Source organism: Mus pahari, chromosome 10 (assembly GCF_900095145.1).
Source record: "Mus pahari chromosome 10, PAHARI_EIJ_v1.1, whole genome shotgun sequence".
Taxonomy (NCBI): domain Eukaryota; kingdom Metazoa; phylum Chordata; class Mammalia; order Rodentia; family Muridae; genus Mus; species Mus pahari.
In genome coordinates, this window is record NC_034599.1 from 95252478 (window position 1) to 95266095 (window position 13618).

General features: G+C 46.2%; 1 protein-coding gene across 1 annotated transcript in view; it reads right to left on the minus strand.

Moving 5' to 3' along the window:
• Ephb1 (EPH receptor B1) overlaps window positions 1-13618 on the minus strand; it is a 433913-nt gene that overhangs the window by 107710 nt on the left and 312585 nt on the right. The window lies entirely within an intron of this gene.

A 13618-nucleotide genomic window follows, 5' to 3' on the forward strand; every position in this document is an offset into this window, starting at 1 on the left:
TGGCTTATTTTACCAGTAAGAGACTCTGTCTAAAAAAAACAAAGTGGAAAAAAATCCTGAGGAATGACAGCTAAAGTTGTCTTCTGATCTCTCCGTGCATCTATACATCACACATGAACACACGCGCGCTCACACACACATACACACACACACACACACACACACACACACACACACACACACACAAGAATAATGATTCCGTGAATATTCGTACACCAGTTTCTGTGTGGCATATGCTTGCATTTCTCTTGAGGGTAAACCTAGGATTGGATTGCTGGAGCATACGGAAATACCAGACTCCTGTCCTCTGTCTAGGATAGCATCCCCCAACCCAGCGGTCCTTGGACTCAGCTTGCCTTCTATCCACAGACCACAGCTGTGTAGACAGGTGAACTGAGGAACAACAGGCAGCCCTGGGCCCCAGCCAGTGCAGCAGGAATGAGCAGAAATGAAGGAGGGCTGTATGCAGGGCCCTACAGTGCTACTGAGAGACAGGCTCCTGTTCTAGCTTGGCCCTCTGCTTACTATGCCATCCTGAATTAACCCGAGGCCTTAGCAACTTTGAAGCTTATACACTTCAGCCATACAACAGGAATGTTAATCCTCACATTATGGATTTTCCAAATGTTCTGAGGCTGTGCCATGTGTGGTCTACCCCTCCTGTCAGGCTAGGCATTTGGCATCCACCTATAACTCTCCACCTGGGACTGTTGTTGCTGCTCACACATCCAAATCAATTGGGCATGGCTCCTCATGATAAACAGGAGACAAACAATCTAGCGGTAGCCTCAGCATTTATTTCATAAATACCTTTGAGACAATAAATAAACATATTAATCACGTGAGGGTGGGGGTGCTAGGCAAGAAGAGACTTGGAGCATGGGAAGGCCCCCGCCCCCTCCAAAAAAAAGGAAAAAAAGGAAGAGACATTCAGGAAGAGGAATGGTTTCCCTGTGAAACCTGGAGTCAGTCTGCCCCAACCCCCCAGGAAATAATTTAGCAAGAAAGGTTGCCTTGTTCCCAAGAATCAGACAACCTGTAACAATGGAGAGAGAGTCATACCCTATTTGTTCGGAGGCATGACCCAAGTGTTCCAGAGGCTCCCTCATCCTTTCCACGGATCTTGCTACTCTCCCTATGCCTCGCCATCCTCTCCCAGTGTTCATATCAACCTCTGAACCTTTTCACTTCGAACTGCAGTATAGCAAGCCTTCCTGAGGCTTGGCTTGACCCCTGGCCCCACAAACCTTCAGCACCTCCCCATTGGAAAAAGTCCTAACTCCCTAACATTTACAGGTGTGGTAGGCGCTGATCACTGCTGGCTTGGAAACCTGCTTCTCAGATCTAATCATGGCCTGCCTTCATTATCCTGCTAGCCTTTAAAAGCACTGCCCTGGGTGGCTTTGCCCATTTCGAAGCCCTCACTGTTCATGAAGTTCTTGGGAATGTGCTAGGCCTGGGCATAAGCTGGCCATTGTTTAATTTTCCTGTTCTCCACCATTGAAGTAAGGTCTTTAGGGAGGGAGATATGGTTTTAGCCACTTTCCACTTAACCAGTATAATTAACTATATTTTAGATGCTCAACAAATGGTGCCCTTATTGCAATGGTTAGGGATCTTCTCCAAAGTCCTCAGAGGAAAGGTGTGTGTGTGTGTGTGTGTGTGTGTGTACAATGTCTTCGTTCTATGGAATATAGATATTAGCATTTAGAAGAAGGTAGATGAGGGGAATCAGAGCTGTGACTCCTGCTAAGGGGGACGTGGAACAGCTATAAATATGGAGGTTCCAGGGAGGTAGGGACAGGACTTCTGCATTGGATAGATGAAGAAACTCAGGAGGCTGAGTCAGTCCTCATCTCAGGGGGACTAAGCTACTGGAAGCCTCTGAAGGTCTCCCTGGGAACCTCAGGTTAAATTGTGTGAGTTCCTAGAAAGGTATGGATGACAGAGTGTGGAGAGGCCCATTGGGAGGGGCTGGATGGCTTTTCCCTCATGGAAAACGCATCCACAGGAGAAAAAAGAACCCAACTCTGTATTGAAGCATCAGCTAAAGAGTCCAGGTCTCTTGGAACTGATGACAAAGAATGGTTTACACCCTGATGACTTGCGTTTCCGGTGACATTTCCATTCTTGGAAGAAACTCAGCTCAGAAGGCCCTGTGTTGAGAGCAAGCTCTCCCTCTGTTGACGAAAACTCATCCCACTGCAGAAATATGCCTGAATTTTACATCAGGAAGACTGACTCATTAAATACTTTGCTGCAGTAACACTTCTGGTCAAAGTAGATTAAACAAATAAGCAATTAGTTTGGAGCCTGGGTATGAATACAAAAGCAGAATTAATTATTTCTCTCATTGTTTTCTCCTATTGTGAACATTGGCTTCATGTTTTATTCTGCGAGTTAACCCTGCCACTTCCTTTGAATTCCCTCTCTAACCTGGAGTTACTTGGTGTCAGAGGACGGCCTGGGTGTGCAGCCTTTGTTCCTTGTTGTGGGATACTAGCTGAGTCAGGGGGCAGGTAGGACTCCATGAGGAAAAGGGAGGGCTTCAAGGTTGAGTGAGAGGGGTGAGCTTCATACCTGAAGACATAGTCGGAGGCTCTTCCTTCCATTAAAGGTTTGGTTCCAAGTCAAAGTTTTGTGGTGTGTGTGTGTGTGTGTGTGTGTGTGTGTGTGTGTGTGTGTGTGTGCGCACACGCGCGCATGCATCTGGGACCCGTGGATGGAGTCTTTTTTAAAAATTTAATGCAGGCACCTCATTTCTTCTTTTCTGTCTCATGCATGTGAGAGGTATTCTGCACTGAAACTATCCAACTAACTCTGTGAGTTCTCAGACAGTGGTCCCAGATCGGCATCACCCGGGATCTGGTAATAACTGCAGACGTTTGATTCCCACCCTGGCTGAGCCGGGACCTAGTAATCTGGGCTTAAGGACCCTTCTGGACCTTCACACGAATCCGATGCGTGCTCAGGTTTGGAAACCGCTTATCTATAAATCTGGAAATCAGAAATGTTAAGCTCTGGGGGGACATCCAGGTCATTCAATTTTCTGTCAACTCTGAGAATTTACAGATTAGCTGGCTGAAGGCAGGAGAGAGACAGCGACTTCCTTAAGTCCCCAGCAAGTTAATGCAGAGCCAGAAATAGCCTGGCCTCCTTTCCAGGAGACGCTAGCTGGTCCTCTATCCTGTCCCTACACTTAGGAGCTCAGCAATTCCACTATCTCTAGAGGATGCCTTGCCCCAGGGTAGGAGACAGCTAGGCTCACATCACCCACTGTCTTCAGGAATCCTTATGTTCTCAGAGAAAGCTGGGCTCCCTGTAACCCATTCCATTCAAGTTTGGGGAACATGGCTCCTGAGAGCAGAGGTCACTAGCCCTGCCATGCATCCTGATCCTGGTGCCCCTACATTAGCATTGCTCCACACCTCTTTCTCTATGCCTGGGGAACCGGAAGGTACCTCAGAAAATGAGAATTTGCTGTAGAAATGACAGCAAACCTGAGCTATGTGACCCTCGAGGCATGGGAAGCTGTGGAGGTGTGTGTGTCAGTTCGGAGTGTGCAGTGGCTTGTCCTCAGCAGGCATCAGGATTCCTGCCAAGGCACATGGGGATCATTAGGACCTACGGTTAGCTGACACGCTCTGTTCGGCTGACTCCTGTGGGCCTACCTGCCTTTGATCTAATATTGGATCCCAGAAAGTTTCACCAGAAAGTCCACCACCCACCCGAGTGGGCCTTGCTGGCCCTGAAGGCCACAAAAGATACATTGCAGTGGGTTGTATGTCCTAGTTCCTCCCTAGCGCTCACCCAGGCACATTCACAGAGCCCCAGACAATGGTGGCAGCCCCTCTGCCACCACCACTGCCTTTCCTCATCAAGGTGGTTCACTGCAGCTGGCTGCCCTCCTGTAGCACACACTACCAGCTCCTCCTTGGGTTCCACCATCCCCACAAAGTCCCAGTCTCTTCTCCTTCCACCCTGGCTTTACCGTCCCACCAAGGATCACATTCCCACTGGACCCTCCAAAGGGGCTGCTCAGAAACCAGGAAGGTCTCCAGCCCCCACTACCTACTCCAACAACAGTCTTCCTATGCCCGTGTTAAGGCAAAGCTTTCCTCAAAGGCACCTCCCTCCTGAAGCTCTTTCAGTGTTAGTTCTTAGTGATTTTATGCTTGACACCTGTACACCCCTCAGGGGCAGGAAGTAGGGTGTGTCCTTCCTGCCTCTCTTACATACTTCACAGCATCCTCTGCACCCTCTGCAAAAGTGCCACATGTCTGGGCCACCACTGTCCAGGTCTTGAGGCAATCATGCACGCCTTCCCTTCCCTCTATCATGTCCCCATTCACGTCTGTTTCTGTCTTCCACTCCACCAAGAGCATTGCTCACCAGAGAATCATTCCAGTGTCCTCTTGAATAACTCAGTCTTCATTCCCTCATCCCCACACCTCTCCGATTCTGCTCAGTCCACGGTTTGCACCTGGACTTTATTTCACCCGAAGTTATTTCATTTTCAAAATTATCCACTAAGAATTGTAATTCCTCAGCACCATCTCCAGTGAGTCATTGTAACTCTTCCTGGCTTCCTCTGCCCTGTTGATGCCATTTCCACCCACGAAGTCAGCCCCCCCCCTTCTGATTCATATAGCTTATTATTCTGCTTAGCTTCTGTCTTTCCGGTAATGAAATTTGAGGTACTCATGCCCTCGGGCAGGGGAGTCTTTCTCTTATCACACCACACAACTGTCAATACTCAACCAGACCTAGATGCATGGTCCCCTTGTAGGCTCTGATATACAGGAAGTGGGCTGCCGGGAAGGCCATGCACAAGGGCAAGGCAGGCAGGAGTAGCAGAGTATCTTTGTAAATATGTGATTACCAGCTTCAAATGAGCTCTCACAGCGTTCTAGAAACCCGGAGTTCTCTGGTTATTTCATCCTCCATTCTCCATAATTGTTCATCAGACTTGCTCTACTCCCCTCCATTCTTCAGCCCCAATACTATCCTCCGCGCTCTTGGCAACCAACCTTATTTCCCACTTGAGAGAGGAAACTGAAGTCTGAATATCCAACTGCATAAACAACGCTTTGAACAGGTGCTCAAATCCTCCGCAATTTGCTCGGTGTAGGACTGAACCTATCCTCTCCAGCTGCCATCCCCGAAGGCTTCTGGAGGCCCCTGGGATCTCTCCTAGGTAGTTTCCAGCCATCGTCTCGTTCTCCAGCTTTGCTTTCTTTGTTCTCAATGTCAGCTGCCTGCTAGACCCTTCAAGGAAAGCTGCTCATTAAGTTAGATTACAGTCTCCTCCCGAGGACCTGCAGCCCTGCGAGGACACCGTTTGAGGGGTTTCTGCAGGCAGTGCTGAGCTCAGGGTAACCCTGAGAGCTCCGCTCTCCCTATTAACTGTCGCATCTCATCGCAAAGCCTCAAGCCTCCCCCAGACCTCACAGCATCCCTCATACACAGCCGCTTCCCTTGCGGTCCCCATCTTTAGTCTCCGCACTCCTTCCCGCCTACCAGATGAGGGAAGAGACACCAAGAGAACTTTGCCGTCCCCGTCTCCACCCAGCTCCCTACATGCCTGCCTCTTTGCAAGCATCCCTCCCTGTACACATCCTGTAAAGAACAGTGCCACTGGCTTACGAGGCAGTGTCTGCAGATATGATCGAAGGCCACTCAGGAGACTGAAGCTAAAGACACAGGGCTGAGGTATGGGAGTTGCTTAGTGGGATGAGATATGGCCCCTTCCCTGCAGAACCCACCAGGAGAATATTAACATTTTGTGTGTGTGTGTGTGTGTGTGTGTGTGTGTGTGTGAGTCACTCATCCAAGGACTCACGACACCATCCATGTCACTGCAGTGCTTAAGGAAGGACAAAGTCACACTAGGATTTCTCTATGGGGCAGATACATCACAGAGTATGACTGGACCTTGCTATGTTCTTACATCCTAGAAGAAAAAGGAGAAGAAAAAGGGAAAGAAGGAGATGCATGCTTTAAAATCTTAGGGCTCAGTGCTATAGCTATATCCTACAGTTAAGTGGGCACTGATCTCATGACCTGGGGTGCTGACAGATCCCCCATTTCTCTACGGAATATTTGTGGTCCAGCTTTGCCTTTATTTACCCAGAACACTTGCTGTGCCTTTTCCCCCAGTCTTTCACATCCGCTCTGAGAAGATGTTAATTTTCTGAAATTAAACACTTAGCTTGATTACTGTTTTGTTAATTGCTGTATTCAAAAACCCCTCGTGCTCCCTGCCTGTTTAACATGGATGGTGCTGTGAAAATGACAGGCAGGGAGCGGGGATGCAGGTGGACAGACAACAGCCCTGGAATGCCAGCCCCGCTAGCTACCAATGTGCCTGCCAGTGGTTCCGACAGTGGGGAGGGTGGGGGGATGGGGGTGGGCAGAGCAGGCCAGGTCATAGTCAAGTGACTCCCATGGGGCCACTTTGGGGGGGGGGGGCTACAATACATAAGATGTCCCAGGCCTCATCAGTACATGGAGGAGTTATAGGCTTAATTCTAATCTAGCCCAGAATGAGCTGTCTTATGAAGAAACCATTGAAAGAGCTGAAGCTCAATCATTCGGTGATGCCAGAAGGTGATTTCAGAGAACTGAAATGTTCCTTATTAATTTATTTATTAACATTTGTGGCATGTTTTCTATGCTTTCAGCATCTAACTAGACACGGTCTTCAGGAGTCAATATGGTTGGTAGACCCAGGGTGTGCTCTTCTGGCATGTGGAGGGGCTTCCCACTGGAATGGTGAGGTGCTCTGGATGAGAATGACCCACCCCCAAAGAGGCTTACATATTTGAATGCTTGGTCCCTGGTTGGTGGACCGATTACCAAGGATTAGGAGGTAGTGTATCACTGGGGGATGGGCTTGCAGGTTTTAATAGCTCATTACATTCCCCGTTCTCTCTGCCTAGTGCTTGTAGATCAGGATGTAATCTCTCAACTACTGCTCCAGTGCCATTCCTGCCTACCTGCTGCCATGTTCCCTACCATAATGGTCATGAGCTCCAACCCTCTGGAATTCTCAGCCCCCAATAAACTCTTTCTTCTGTGAGTTGCCTTGGTCATGGTATCTCTTCAAGCAATAGAAAAATCAGGCAGAAGTTAAGTGGACATGTGTCAGGACCCCTCTTCATGCTTCTACCCTTCTTTACCAAGACCACAATGCCAATGGTAGCTATTTTACAAACCACCTTATATTTCTTCTGTAGCTAAGGATTGTAACAAGCTCATGTGAACTTTGTACCATCACACTGTCAACAGCACCACTGTCACCACCTAAGCCACATACTCGTAACACTTGACCCAATATGAAGAAAGACGAAGAAACAAGTCCCCAGGTTCCATGTGACACCCTAAGTCATTGAGCAGTGATCCACGGTGGACCCATTCTCAACTCTCAGCATCTAGTTACAACTCGGAACCAGACATAAAGATTTCTGAAACCCAGGGTTTGTGTGGCCTACCCAGCATGGAGATCAAACTATTCCAGCTAACCAACAGTGAAATATCCCATCCAACAAAGTCACTGAAGAGCTACTGAAACAAGAAACCGAAGTGCTCTCTAGAACTGGCATGTTTTTATATCCAAAATCTCAAGCAGGGACCAAGAACCCAGTTGAGGGGCTCAGATCCTCAAGTTTCAGCAGAATCACCAATCTACTTGTGGCTTTCCTGGGTCTCTCAGAGTGGTCTTAGTGGGTGATGGGGACTCCTAAATGCTCCATGAAGACATGGCTCTTTGCCTGTTTACTTTCCTGTCATGTATATAACTGACAGAAGGTATTTGTCATTGCATTTGCTGAGGAAGGGAATGAAGGAGAATGGGTAAGCACATGGGTGAGCAGTGAAGCAGCACCAGATAACTGTCACAGAGACTGTGTTAAGCGGTTGGATTTCCAAAGGTCAAGTGTTCAAATAGACCAACCAGGCCCCTTGTACAGGCGACTGAATCTCCTTCTGTCCTTCTGGTTACAGCATTATCCTAAGCATCAGTTCTCTAAGTCCTTTGCTCCTAGCAAGAATAGAGAAAGGTTCCTGGTCATCTGGCTGATTTGGACTTCCAAGATACATCCGGTTGCAGCCCCCGCCCCTCCCCAGCCTAACACACATATGAATTGCTGTCTGTGGGGACTGAAGCTCTCTAGAATACTGTGTCTGGTACTCTGTGGCTCTTTTCCAAAGAAGCTGGTAGTAGGTAAGAAAGCCTAGTTTTCCTCAGAGCTCTCCATGCTGAGGAAAACCCCAAAGCTGCAGAGGGTGGACACCCTTGACCTGGGTCAACAGCAGTGCTGCCTGCTGACCTCGCCCCCACTGACAGCATGCCAGTGCCTGCAAATGGCCTTTCTGAGGTCAACATCTTTCTCAGGCCACCTGTGAGTTTCTTCTCAATGGCAGGACTTAAGAAACACTCCGAACCTTCCTGGAGTCAGCAACAAAAAAAAAACCAGCAATAAAATGAACTATGAAATTGAATTAAGAACAGAGGAAATTTCATTTCCGCCAAGTTTAAAAAAACTTTTCTTTATTTACTTCTTTCAAGGTTTTCTTTAAAGTCATTCCAGTGTTGTTAAAGCCCTGACTCAATCTTTTCTCTACTCTAGAGCAATTCTCATCCACTCTTTTCCAATGAGACCAGCCTTTAAAAATGAACCGGTTCCAGCATAAGGGATCTTAGCGCTCTACATTTTCACAGGCAGCGTGTAATATTGTTTTAATATTTAATTTTGAGATTTACATAATATCTTTCCTCCAAAGAGCTCGATATATTGCAATATCATAAATTCCTTTTCATATTCAAAGATTATTCTTTATGCATGCAAATACTATATTTAACCAAGGAATAATGCAAATTAGGTGATGGATTCAGAGGCATTGATGTTCTAGGTAATTCTTTTGTAGGAAAAGTGGTGCTTCTGAGTGATTTTAATTGCCCAAGAACTTCAAAAATGCCTTGAAAATGGACAAACTAGAGGGGCTTATGACTGTTAACAGAAACAGCAGGGTTTTTTTTTTACACAGCTCTAAATAATAGATAATGTCTGTGTTGTGGACATGATGGATGGAATTTCACATGCAGGGTCTCAGCAGATCATACATGAATTGTATGCAATAGAAATGTCACCTGTAAGTCTAGCCGATAGAATCATCTGAGGAAGGGAGGCAGTGGCTCTTCTCCATGTGCAGAGTTGTATAAAAAGGCAGAGGGTGCCCCTGAGAGTCAGGTCAATCCTGAGCTGGGTACTGGGCACTGATGACTGCCCCTCCCTCATTATAAGTTCGTTGATGCAGACTTGGCCCCTTCCTTTCTGATGTGTATTCCAATCAAGGCACCATGGGCAAATGGATACAGACAGCATCAATCCCAAACAGAGTGACTCAGAAGCCTCAGAAGGAAACATGTGAGGAAGGGAAGCCCAGCAATCTGATCAGGACAGATTCCCAGAAATGATGCCAATCTCCCAGCCCATCTCGGGCCTGAGAGTGAGTTTCTGTCTTCTGTCTCAATTGCTTGTCACTGTGGCGCTGGGAAGCAGGTTATCCTGGTTTTCATTTCACAGGTGAGAACTGAGGGGTGTTGACAGTTAAGTGAATTTGCATAAATCATGTGAGGAGCACAGAGGGAATCCAACCCAGGATCCCTCTCCATGAACCCAGAAGGGGAGGAAGATGCTTGCCGAAAGCAAAATGAGAATCAACAACATAGCTCATGCGAAGGCTTGGGTAAATCAGCTCTGCCTTCAGAATGAGAGGATGACAGCCATAGCCAGTAGGCCAAATCCAGAACTGGATGTGCTTTCTAATCAGCTGTCAACATTTTAGATCCATATTTGGGGCTTATAAAATCATACAGGGATGGAAAAGTCAACACTTGAAGGATCAGAGTGGTGGCTTTATGTCCTGCAGTTCCCTGAAGTCTCCACCAGTCCCTTCTGCCCTTCACCTACCCCAACTGGTTTCTCTCTTCTAGTCTCTGGCCTTCAGGATTGCTTGTTTCCTCAAGCTTGGATAATCTCAGGCCTCGGTGAGAGTCATCCCCCCTGCTCCTAAGATTCTGTGGCTTTTTTCCCTGATCCTGATGATCTGGGTCTAGCCGGCAGAAGGAGACGTGAAGTTTATCATTTGCTTAATTTTCGAGGACAGACAGATGATCCAGCCATTGGAATAATCTGAGGCCAGAGGCCAAAAAGTGACTGAGGGGGGTTGTGGTGATAACAGCCTCACTGCAGATTGTTTGGCCATGAGAACAGAGAGAGTTCTGCCTGACCCAGCATACTTGAAAGTCACAGCAGTTTTATTCAGAAGAGGGTACATCCCTCCAGACTTGACGTAAATCTGAGCTTGCATAATTCATGACCAACCCTGACCAAGATGATGGACATTTTTTTTTTTGACAGCTAAAGTGGCCCAGCTACATGGCAATAGCTTAGAGAGAGTTTATAGGTTATATGTCCCACCATAATGTGATTTTTTGATAGGTTTGAGGATAAAATGGTCACAAACCTGAGTTTGAAATTCGTGGACATTATCTTCTGGTGAATAGATGATGAGAAAATTCAAAAAAAAAAACACTCCAAACCTAGTTTTTTCGTCTGAGCCACGCTTCTGCAGAGAGCTTGCTAAAGGTGGACACACCTGAGGTGCTCGGAGGTTGCAGAATATATTTGCCCCTGACTTCATCCTGGGCGACAGTCATCTCACAATATTAGTCAAGGGAAACAAGGTCCTGGAATGTCATGATTAGGGTTTTAATGGAAGACAAAGACTCTGACTTATGCTTGGCCCCGTGTCTAAGTGAAGAAATACGGTCCCTACACTCAGTGGTACATAGGTTGATTACATAATTTCATTCCCTGAGAACCACAGAAGTCTACTGTTGTGAGCTATTAAAGGGGAAGACCAGAGGAACTGTCTTAGGATGTAGGAAGGTTGAAGCCAGAGGTAAGTCTCTATAAACCTTTCTATCTTAAATTCTTCAAATCCCTACAACCCTCCGCCTCCTTATCTGAAATATGGGTAATTATTAGGTAATTATGAGGATTAAATGAAGCTATACATTCCTCAATTCTTTGTAAATGTAAAAAAAAAAAAAACCACACACACACAAACACACATGGGGTGTCCATGGTAATGTTTACTCTGTTTCTCTATGAGGACCCAGCTAATAGTATGAAAAGAGTCCACAGTTCAAGTAGAGGTGGTTTAGGAAATACTTCCAGGTTCACTGATTTCATGATTTCTCTTGGTCAGGCTTAGCCTGTCATCCGCTTAGGACAGTGGTGACCACACACATTTACAAGAATCAGACTGTGAAGTTAGGGGAAGAAGGCTGCCCTGACAGTCTCCAACGCTCGATGAGCTCAACGGTGTCCTGAGAAAGTTAGACTCGCCATGGCTTTTGGATACACCCCGGTCTCCTCACTTCATCCCTCACACTGGGTTTCCAGAATGCCTACTGTTTAGTCTTCTAACTATGCTAAAATGTATAGCTTTTGTTCACATTTCTGAATTGTTCTTAAGAAGGCATGGGTTCAAGTGTTTGCTTTGGCCATTCCCATATTAAAAACAAAACAAAACAAAAAAAAAAAAAAGTGATGCTGATGGATGACAATGACTTGTACTCATGTGTGTAATCACTAACTCAGTGTTACAGACATTGTTCCTTGTTATTCCACAGCCCATAGACTAAATGCCACTAGCCAACTTGATATTTGCTTTATAAGAACCTCATACTACCAAGAAGCTATTGTATTGCTCTCTGGCTGATTCTAAACTTTGTGATATCAAAGCTTCAGAGTTATCAGAGAAGAATTATATATTGGGAGGTTATCATAGAGTATAAAACAGGGGAAGGTTAAGAATAACAGATCTGTTAGAGAACAAAGGGCGTGAGAAATGTGTTTACAGAGGTGCAAATGAGTGGGGGTAAAAATAAATATTTTGAATGTTGGGAATGCAGGACCACTTTGAGGAGCCCTGGTCCCTCTGCTCACTGACGCCCGGGAAGGTGCAGATGGCAAGACAAGCAGATGGGTAGGTTCAGGAATAGCAGAGTCGGGGAAGGGAGGGGAAGAAATAAAAGCAAACTGATATAAGTGGCAGGTTTATTTGCACATGCTTAGAGAGGGAGAAAAGACAGCCAAGCCCAGAGTAACATGACAGCCTGGCAGGATTGTTATTCCCAGAAGCTGGGACACTAAAATATTTCAGCCAGTTTTCTGCCTTAAGTCTCCAAGGGAAACACTTACTAACAAAGACTGCCCATGTTACATGCTCAACAAAATGCACAAATTGCCATTCCATTTTCTTTGGGTTAGACAGACTCTTCACAATCTATATCTCCATGGCACCAGGCTGTGGTCACCAGCTGGAGGCGTCTACACTTCCACTCTTATTTTCTCACTATACAGGGATGCATGTAAACACGTGACCAGGCACATACATACAAACACACCACATGAACACACACACACACACACACACACACACACACACACACGGTGACAGCACAGCCATCTGGACAGCCACGCTTTCCCATAACACTTTTTTTTTCCCCTGCTCAGTTCTGACAGCTTTAACCCAAGAATCATCTGCCATCAAGAATGCCTGATATTAAAAGAGGCGGAACAAGTCTGAGGATGAATGCTTAGAGTGGGAAAGGATAGAGTAAGAAGAAGGAGGTCAAGAGGGGGAAACAGAACAGGAAAGCAAACAAAGAAAGATACTCAGTTTCTGCTATTCTGTTAACATGTTATCCTTAAAGAATTTTTTATTAAAAGATCGATAATTACAAGTAAGATCACAGTCCTCTCTGATGACTCCCAGCACCCGTGAATGGGATATGCCCTCCCTCTGAGTCTTGCTCACTCACACAGAGGACACTCGTTTCTTTCTCTTTAATTACGTATAATTCACCGCCGGTGTACAGCACACTATGCCAGAGCTCAGCACCTTGCAATCCGTGCTTTAGGTCTGTGCCTCATAAATATTTCCATTAATGAGTTCCATGGGATGAACAATTGTGGCCAGATATCACTGTGTATCTCATAGCAGCCGATCCACAGCATGGTACAGAGTGGATACTAAATAACTGTCCCTTAATAATGAATGAGCAAATAAATGAGTGAGTGCATGAATGGACTGGTTAAACAGATAAAAAAGGGAATGGATTGCTCTAAGAGGTATAAAACGCGGTAATGGGGAAAAATGGGAAATGTGAGAGATGAACACAGAGACAGAAAGATGTGTGCTGATCTCTGCATACTGCAGAGAGACTCAGGGTCCTTGGCATCTTCCATTATTGTCTGTCCTAAGACTCTATGGCACTGCAGCACGCATCTGGGAAGGATAAAGTCTTGAGAAACAAGAGCTTAATTGAAAACAAAGTTTCATTGGGCTTTCTATGAAAGCACCATTGCTATTGTTCTGAAAGATCTGTAACGCTCCTACCACTCATCCCTCTATCAACCCACCCATCTATCTTTCTATCTGTACATGCATCTAACTCACCCATCCATCCATATATCCGTACACCCATCGAACTATTCAGCATCCCTTCGTCCATTTTTCCAGTAGCACTTATGGAGGCCTG